The following is a 9,473-nucleotide window of genomic DNA, read 5'->3' on the forward strand; positions in this document are numbered from 1 at the left end:
CAGCAGGACCTGCAGGATTGATAAATAGATGATAGATAGATAAATAGATGCAAGTATTAAAGGAATTGCCTCATACAGGGATTGGCAAGTCTGAATTCCGCAGGGTAGGCCACAGGTTGGAAACTCAGTTAAGGTGAGCGTGAACTCCCAGGAGGCGCTGGCTGGCTGAAGGAGAGAGAAAAGTTCCTCTTTGGACTGTGGGAAGCCTCAGCCTCCCCTGACTGGACGAGGATGGGACTCCTCTCACTGCTGAATGCAGTCTCCTTTGCTGATGGTAGATGCATTCAACTGACTATAGATGCAAATCTACCTACGAGCCTCCCTTACTAATAACAGTAAGGCCGGTGCTTGCTTGGCCAAACAGCTGGACACCATAACCCGGCCAAATGGGCCCATGCACTTGACCCTCACAGAAGCTTAGGTGCCTCTCCATGATGCCAAAAAATGAGAGGTGGTCAAGGCCCGAGCTCTGGGTCAGACACACCATGGACATAGCGTCCAGAGGGAGACAGCTTTCATTGAACCAATTTTCAGGCGCTTCCCAAAGTTGGCACTCAAGGGAAGAGTTGAGTTGAACCATCAAGAAAGCCATGGAGTATGTGGCCTTCTGGGCCCTGACATTTGCAGGTGTGGTTTCTCCCCGGCAGCAGCCTGAAGCTGGGTGCTCGGGCCAGGTAGGGCAGCCCAACAGCCAGCGAGGAGAGGGCAGCACCTGTGCTCTCGAGGGCCGACTCCCTCACCTGCTTCTGTCTGACCCTGTCCTCTTATGCTGGTGTGTGTGGGGGGGGAGGAGGGGATGCCACATTGTGCCACGTCTGGGGGCGAGGGTCTCAGGCCTGCTGGGGTTTCTGTTGTCTGCATGGCCATGATCCTTAACACCACGTTCCATGATTGTTTATCTGTAAAATGGAATTATTTCTATTTCCCAGACTTAGCCCGCAGGATTAGACTGATGAAGGACAGACTGTAAAAGCCCATTAAAGGCTGAAAGCATTGTGCAAATGGACGGGTGAAGGGGTGGCTCTGGGATGCACTGACCACTTCATAGCACGACAGCATCATCTTCCATCCCAAGTAACTGTCCACTTAACACACCCTGGCCTGCACTCAGCTGCAGAAACTCACATGCTGTGAGATTTCCTGTTTCTACGTGTGAAGGGAAAGGACAGATGTGTTAGCGGAGGATTAGCTGTTCGAATAATTATGTTAAATAAAACACAAATGGGCTCAGACTCCATCTCCAATTTTGGATTCTCACATGAATTCTCAGAGGGGGTCCTGGTTACACATAATTGTGCCTTAGAGCTAGAAGCAGGAAGGCTCTATTTGATCAACTTGCTTGAGGATTTGAAAGGTAACCCTTTCTCACTCCAACTGTTTTTCCAAGTGTACCATCCTCAGGGGCCACCATCCGTCTGGAGGCGAAATATTAAAGGAAAAGAAGAAATAGGGAGAGAGTAAACAAAAACCTTCTCCCTGATCACGTTTTCTGCCAGTGTGCATCGTTGAGAAATCTCCCTGCCCCACTCTCTCTCTCTCTGCCTCCCCCAGCATGTTTTTATTCTTCATGGATCTATAGACTAGACATTTTGGTCCCAAACTATCTGCATCTTTACCAACAAATCTAACATGCTTTCCAAGAAAAGTCAGCATTTGTGTGTGGGGGACACCCATACTCAAAAAGCTTTTGAGCCAGCCTGCCTCCCCCCTAGTGGGGCCTGGCTGCAGGGTTTCAAAGTTAATCGTTGCTTTTGTCCAGCCATCAGCTCCTTCAGGAAGATTCACCTGGAGCCCTCTGTCATGCTGTCAATCAGCTCCAGTCCCGCTTGGACGAGTGGTCAGAATGGCCCCACGGCTGGCTCTCAGCAGGTGACCCTTGTCTGGACAGCAAGGACATTTGTGAAGGCAGATGGATCCTGTTCCTTGTACCTGCGTTCCACGCCGGGATCCATGCACCCCTTCTCTGCCATCCACTCTCTCCTGGCTCACCCTTCCTTCTGCCATCTCCACCTGGGTCTCCGGAATGGGACTTGGCCCAAACTCTTGGTTCCCCTCACACTTGCTTTTACCCATCTGCACTGATGGGGATGTGCTCAAGCCTGGAGTGTCCAAGTCTCCATGGTTCCTCTTCCAGCAATGCATCTGCTGATTTGGTCACCAGCAAGCACATGGCCAGCCCATCCATTCTCCTTTGTCTCCATCCCATATGATAGCCAGGACACCATCAGTGACCCTCCTGACCTTGAGGCTCCCTGAGCCTGCTTGTGCTCTGCCCTCCTTCCCACCCTGCAGCCACTCATGAGTACAAGGGTTTCTGGTTAAACCCTCTGACTTCCCATGGCTCCGCTGACCCCTCCTTCTAGCTCAGCTTCCTATCGGGGTCTGCCTGCACTCATGCATCCCACTGGTTCCTGCCCTTTCAGCGCCTTTGCAGCAGCTGCTCCGAAAGCATCCACCAGATCTGGCTGGGCTTTTCCTTGTCATTCAGGTTCAGTTTAAATATTACCTCCTTTGAAGGGCTTCCCCACCATCTCTCAAGGTAATGTAGCCCTCGGTGCAATCCAACTCAACGCTCACACTTCGTGGCATGCCCTTGCTTCAGCCAGTGCCTGCGTTGGCCAGCAAGTGTGTTCTCTAAGCATGTTAACCTGCTCCAGCTGCTTCTTTGTTGTAAGCTCCAGGGCCAGACAGGGCCTATGCAAAATCGCGCCTCCGAATGAGTGAAGGAAAGAACGAATTCCATGTGTTTCCTATGAAACTGAGTGTTACGGAGAGCTTCTGCTAAGTTTCTTAGGCCCCTTGTCAGGAACGAGGCAGTAACAGTCCACAGTCAACTCCACGTCCACGCCTCCTGCTGGGATTCCCACACAGGGCTCCTGCCAGCCACATCACAGTCACACATCTCAGGTATAAAAGCAAAGGCTTTAGAGCAAACTTAATGGCTGTTCTGGAATGAATGAGTATCTCTTGACACTAGAAAATATTCAGATAGGATTTAGTTGATATAACAGAAAAAATATTTCTAAAAGTGAAAATGATACTTTATCTGTGACTTCAATGGGCTAACTTAGAAGTATTATTTTCATCATTGAATATCCATTTGAGTTGTGCCTATTACATGAGTATCACTGTGATAATCAGTGCAAATAGATGAGGCACTGCCTTGTTTCCTAATCCAAACGGAGAGAAGAGGTTTTAGTAGGAGAATACATTAAAAGAGACAGGGTCTTTTTTTTTCCAGGAAAAAGTGCAAATGCAGTTCCCCATAACAAATTATGCAGTCGGGGTTCCCACATTTGGGGAAATCCCAGGGGCCAGCACAGCCGGAGTGCAATGGATGAGCCTTTACCTGGGAAAGCCATCTTGATGATCACAGTGTCTCCCCTATGAAGTAAGTTAAGAGTCAGGGTCTTACCCACCTAATAGATTGCTCAAAATTACAAAAAAAAGAACTGAAATCATCAAGCACTGGTTAGAATATGGAGTATCTAGAACAAGGAAAGCAAGATGGACAGTCACTTTGAAAAACAGCTTTGTAGTTTCTTATTAACGCACACTTATCCTATAACCCTAGGCATTTACCTAGCCGAAATGAAGACATGCATCCACACAAAACCCTCCATGCAATATTTAGAGAAGTGTGTTAGTTTTCTATAGTTGCTATAGCAAATGACCACAGACTTAGCATCTTATCAACACAAATGTATGGTCTTGCAGTTCTGTAGAGCAGAAGTCCAACCCAGGTCTCCCCAGGTTTAAAATCAAGATGTTGATGTGATTACACTCTTACCTGGAGGCTCTAGAGGAGAATATATCTCCTTGCTTTTTCCCACTTCTTGAGGCTACTCACGCTTCTTGACTCATGAGTCCTTTCTCCGTCCTCATGACATCTTCCTAAGCTTGCCTTCCTTAGCCACGTCTTCCTCTGACCACCTTTTTCCGCCTGCCTCTTACACATACGAGGCATGAACCACTTGCTGATACATGCAACAACACACTGATTCTCAAAAGCTCTATGCTAAGTGAAAGAAGACAGACTCATGGTTCCTTTTACATGACGTTTGGGAAAAGGCAAAGAGTAACGTCTGGAAAGCAGATCAAATGTTGCCAGGGGAGAAACTGACTGTAAATGGGCTTGAAAGAACCTTTGGAAATATCCTACATCTTAAATGTTCTGGAGGTTATATGACTATGAAAATACATAAAACTGAACAGGGTGAGAATTACTATGTATAAGTAATACCTCAATAAATATGAGAAATAAAGTAACAGCAAGACTGTAAAGCCTTCCATGATAACAAATACAACTGCTACTACTTCTTCCTACTGATAATATGTCCAGCTCAGGGTGGGCTCTTTACACAGTGCTCTGTGCGGTAGGTACTATCATTGCTGCATTTTATGAGGCAGAGAGGAGCTTGAAACTTGGATTCGATTGGGACTACTACAAGAATATTTTACCCATTAGCTACAAAATGTCCCCAATTCTATTTTTTGGTAAATGGGAAGCAGTGGAGAGATTCTGAGCAAGAAAGTGATTTGCAGAAACCATTATTTGAAGGAGAAATAACAGGCCTCTGAGGCACCAGGGGGATGATAATCTGGAGACAAGGAGATGAACAGGTTATGTCTAGAGTAGGGTATTGACAATGAAATTAGAGATGGATGGATGATGGATGGTTGGATGGATGGATGGGTAAATGGACAGATGGATGGATGGATGAATGGATGGATGGATGGATGGATGACTGGATAGACTGATGGATGGACAGATGGATAGATGGATGGGTGAATGATTGGGTGGGTGTACAGATGTATGGATGGATGAGTGGGTGGATGGATGAGTGGGTAGATGGACGGATGGATGGATGGATGGGTAGATGGATGGATGGGCGGATGGATGGATGGATGGATGGATGGATGGATGGATGGATGGATGAATGGATGGATGGGTGGATGGGTGGGTGGGTGGATGGATGAGAGGATGAATTGGTGGATGGGTGGATGGATGGGTGAATGAATGGGTGGATGGGTGGATGAGTGGTTGAACAGGTGGATGTGTGGATGGGAAAGTGGGTAGATGAATCGTTGGTTTTGATAACTAGCTAGGTGTTGGAGGAGAAGGAAACAGCAGAAGTAAATGCTTGCCACAGCTTTGCCTACACCCAAGGTCATGGGAATTTTCTCCTATGTTATCTGCTAGCACCTTTATTGCTTTTTCTTTTACACTTAGGCCTTTGATCCATCTGGAATGGAATTTGTGTATGGTATGAGGTAGGGAGTCAGTGTTATTCGTTTATTTATTTAATCCTGATAATATCCAATTCCCCCAAGACGATTTAGAAAAAAGTATCTTATAGCTACAGTACTGCCATAGTACTATTTTTATAACTCAGATATATTTCTTATTTGAATTCTGTCAATTTTTGTTGTAGAAACTTCGAGGCTATGCTATTAAGTACATACAATTATAGGTCTGCCAAAGCTTACTTTGAAAGCTTTTGTCATTACATAATGTTTTCTTTTATTCTCTAACAGCACTTTTTTCTTTTAAAGTCTACTTGTCTGAAATTGGGATCACTAGAGCAGTTTTTTTTTAGTGTTTTCATGTTTTACTTCCTTTATTTTCAATCTTTCTGTGTATTTGCTTTTAATGTCTATCTCATTCAACATCATATATTTGGTTTTGTTTATCTTTAGTCTACTCTAACAATCTTTGTCAATTTAGTTCATTGACATTTAATGCACCTACTTATATTTATCACCTTATTTATTTTCTATTCATTTTTTTCTCATCTATTTGTTCCCTTTCCTTACTTTCTTTTTGTTGATCACTTTATTTTATTTTTCATGTTTTTTCTTTTCACATTTAGCCTGTGGCTTACATGATTCAACCTTAACATATTGGATTATACTTGAAATTTTTACTTTAACCATTGCCTGGACAAGTCAAGGATCTCAACATTTCCAATTCAGTTTGCAACCACCTTTCGTGCTTTTCTTGCTATATATTGTAATTCCACATGAAGGTTAAATGCAGCAAAGTTTTAAAAATATGTTTGTTTTAAACAGTTAGTATTCAATTAATATTTACTTGATTGATTTCATCTAAAATCTATGTCTTTCTTTCTGAAGAACTCCCTTTATTGTTTATTTTAGTGTGGGCCTGCTGGAGATGAATGTCAGTTTTTGTTTGTCTTAAAACGTCGTTATTTGCCTTCATCTTGGCAGTGTATTTTCTCTGGGCAAAGAATTAAAAGTTGGCAGTTATTTCTGTTCAGTACTTCAAGATTTTGTTCGATTCCCCACTTGTTTTTATTGAGTCTGCTAAGAAGTTAGCTTCAGGCTTATGCTTCCTCTAGAAGTGATGGACTTTTTTCCAATTGTTTTTAAGTTTCCTCTTTGCCTTTGGTATTCAGATGTTTAATTATGATGGGGCTAGGTACGGGCTGTTTTCTATTTCTCCTGTTTGTTATAGTTATCAATTCTTGAATCTGTCAATTTGTGTCTTCCATATATTATTTTAGGTCGAGATGGTTATCGTTTGCTTCATTCTCTCATCTCTCCTTCTGAGAAAGCTATTAAAATAAGTTATCACTTTTTCTCGGCAATTTTTATGTTTTCCTATGCTTTTTTCCCTAAATATCCACTATTTCTACACTCTGTGCCGAAATCTGGCTGTTTCTACTGACCTACTTTTCAGTTGGCTAATTCCTGTATTCTGTCAAGCTGCTCTTGTTGAGTTTTCAGTTTCAGCTACTATATTTCTTCATTCTAATATTTTAATTTAATTTTTATAAGTTCTAATTTTGTATTGAAATTCTCCATCTTTTACATATTTTCTAAAACAAATTAATATTAATATTTTAAAAATTCCACATCCAATAGCTCCATTAACTGCACTCTAGGGGTCAGAATCTATTAAATGTAATTTTTTCGTTTTTGCTATTTTGTCATTTGACCCTTTTTCCTGAAATATCTGGAAAGTTTGCTTGCCCTTTGAGCACTGCATGTGAAGTAAATGTAGAGCCTGTATAGGGCTGTCTTCCCCAGAGTGGCTCAGCTTTGCTGAAGGCACCCAGATGTCCGCAGATGATGGTGGCCCGGGCAGGCTGCCCCTCAGGCTTTGGGATGACCGGTCTGTGTCCAGTTTGCTTTCGTTCCTGGGGGATAGTCTTCAGGGGTCTCGAGTCATAGCTGCAGGTATCCCCAGGACCTCCTCCTTTGTGGGCTCTGGATTCTGTTTTTCCTGGAACCCTAGAATGCTAAAATGTGTGCTGCTGTCTTACCTTCTTGGCTACTGCTTCCTGCCTGCCTGCGAGGTGTCTGCGTACCCGCACTTAGAGGGGGGCAAATTCACTGCAGAAGCTGCTGCAAGCACCAGGCCACTGCGCTCAGCCCCTCACTCGGCCTGCACGGTTACTAGGTAAGCTCCCTGAGGAGGCCGAGCAGCTCATAGGGTTGAACTGCCTATTCTCACGAAGGCCTGAGCTCTCCACATCTGGATGGCTGATGGCTTTCTAATACAGTCAAACGCCTTTTTGTCTTCAATCCAGTCTTATAGTTCTTGAAGATATTTGCATTGTGACACCAGCCACTTCGTTATATAGCCGGAAGCTTAGCCAAACAAATGTTTTTAATCTGGTTTTTATGTAAGCATAACTACCTTTCCAGCAGTATGAAGTAGTTTTAAAGAAAAAGTTTTCTATAACTATTAAACTTCTGAACTATTTAGACTATAATGTCAACAGCCCTAAAATAGAAGCTATCATTCACTGACCACCCACTGTTTCTTTTTGGTTCAGCATGCCTTCTCTGCAGCATGCGCTCTGCATTCAGAAGGCCGCAAGAACATCTTGGCCATTTACACACTCAGTGGGCTTGGGCCACAGGCCTCGGGCCTCTGATTTCTGAGTGTTGCCTGTGAAGTGGGAAATGAATCTTCACAGATATTTTGTGAATTATAAATTATGCTGAGACATGAGAGATGGTGAGTGAATGCTGGTAATTACTGCTTACAAAGTCCTGGGGGTTGCATCAGGTGCTGGGAATACTTGCAAATCCTCCTGGTCTCACAATCCTGTACTTTGGATCTTGCTATTCTTCCAATTTTATTGTGATTAGCCAGGAATTAGATGTTTCATGTTACTTCTCTCTGGGATAAGCTTCTACCTCACTGCATCATGCTGCGATGAGGTTTCCATGGACCTTGGAGAGACTTCTCATAGGAGACAGAGTTCTGCTTACGATAAGGCAGAAAGGTAGTTTTAAGGAAAGTCACCATACACTTGAGCAAATTGTGGAATTAGAAAAAGAGAGAACACAGGCAGTGTGGTTGCAGGAGTCTCTGATTCCATTACACTGTCCTTGATGCCTGTTAGTTTGAGACAAGAATTGCCAGCTCCTCCCGTCTGCCTTCTAACACTTGCACTATTTGCTATTGAATGGTATTTCCATAAATACCTTCCCAGGAAGATGTATTTCTAGAACAGGACTGTTTATTTTCACGGGCTCATTTAAATGGCCGGCAGGAGCCGCAGCCCCGTCCACGTGGCCATGGGGAGCGCCAAAGCTCTCGGGGAAGTGACCCAGCGCCAGGAGTGGTGGGGTGGAGCGGGAGCCAGCCTGGGACCACTGCTCAGAGACCAGCTGCTTGCTGCTAATTCCTGTAGGTCACCCATTAATTGAGGTGATGCGTCTGCACTGCAGGGTCAGGACACACAAGCTTTCATTATTTTCTTTATTTACATTAATTAGAATTATTGTGAGCCTCGGGCTATACCTGCCTTGCAAGACCAAGCTTTGTCCTGTGAGATTCAGCAGGAAGTGACTGCCCCAGATGACAAACTTTCAGTTTTTCCTTCAACTATACGAAGGCAAGTATTTGGCTGTTCTGGCAGAAAATGAGCAAGTGGGTCATCCGTTAAATCACAAAGGAAGCAAACCTCATCTGTGAAAACTGAAAAAAGCAGAAAGTATGTTTTCTCAGAATTCCAATGGATTCCCAATTAGATCCACTTGGGGGGGGCAGTTAATAAAAGAAAATATGCAATATGAGTAAAACAAACTAAAAAGGTAGAATAAGAGTGACAAAATGGACCCATGAGCACAAGGGACAAGCTAAGCTATGTCAAGTCATCCTTCCCCTTGAAATAAAAACAAAGGAAGAGGGGTCAGGATGATGTGACTAGAATCTGGGTGGAAAACAAGGAGGTGGAGGGAATCCAGGTGGGATAATCTCGAAACAGTTGGATTACTAGTATTACTTCCTTGTCCTGAAGTTCAAACCCCATCTCAGCTGACTGACTGTTGTTAGGTGACTCTGCTTGGTACCTTTTCACAATATCCCACCTCCCCTTAGAGTTAAATGATGGACACAGTGAATGTACAAACCCACTGAGGGAGGCACCCCTGCTTCTGCAGTGCTTCCTTCTGACTTTGAGTGCCTGCCCCACCTCCCATAAACTCAGAGT

At 44.0% G+C, this 9,473-nt stretch overlaps 1 non-coding gene across 1 annotated transcript; it reads right to left on the reverse strand.

Moving 5' to 3' along the window:
- Positions 1–3,238: 3,238 nt before the first annotated feature.
- On the reverse strand, positions 3,239–3,399 carry LOC143647433 (U1 spliceosomal RNA). The gene has a single exon (XR_013158060.1). It is a non-coding gene; the product is annotated as a U1 spliceosomal RNA (small nuclear RNA).
- Positions 3,400–9,473: the final 6,074 nt, after the last annotated feature.

The sequence above is a fragment of the Tamandua tetradactyla genome, chromosome 9 (genome assembly GCF_023851605.1).
Source record: "Tamandua tetradactyla isolate mTamTet1 chromosome 9, mTamTet1.pri, whole genome shotgun sequence".
NCBI lineage: Eukaryota > Metazoa > Chordata > Mammalia > Pilosa > Myrmecophagidae > Tamandua > Tamandua tetradactyla.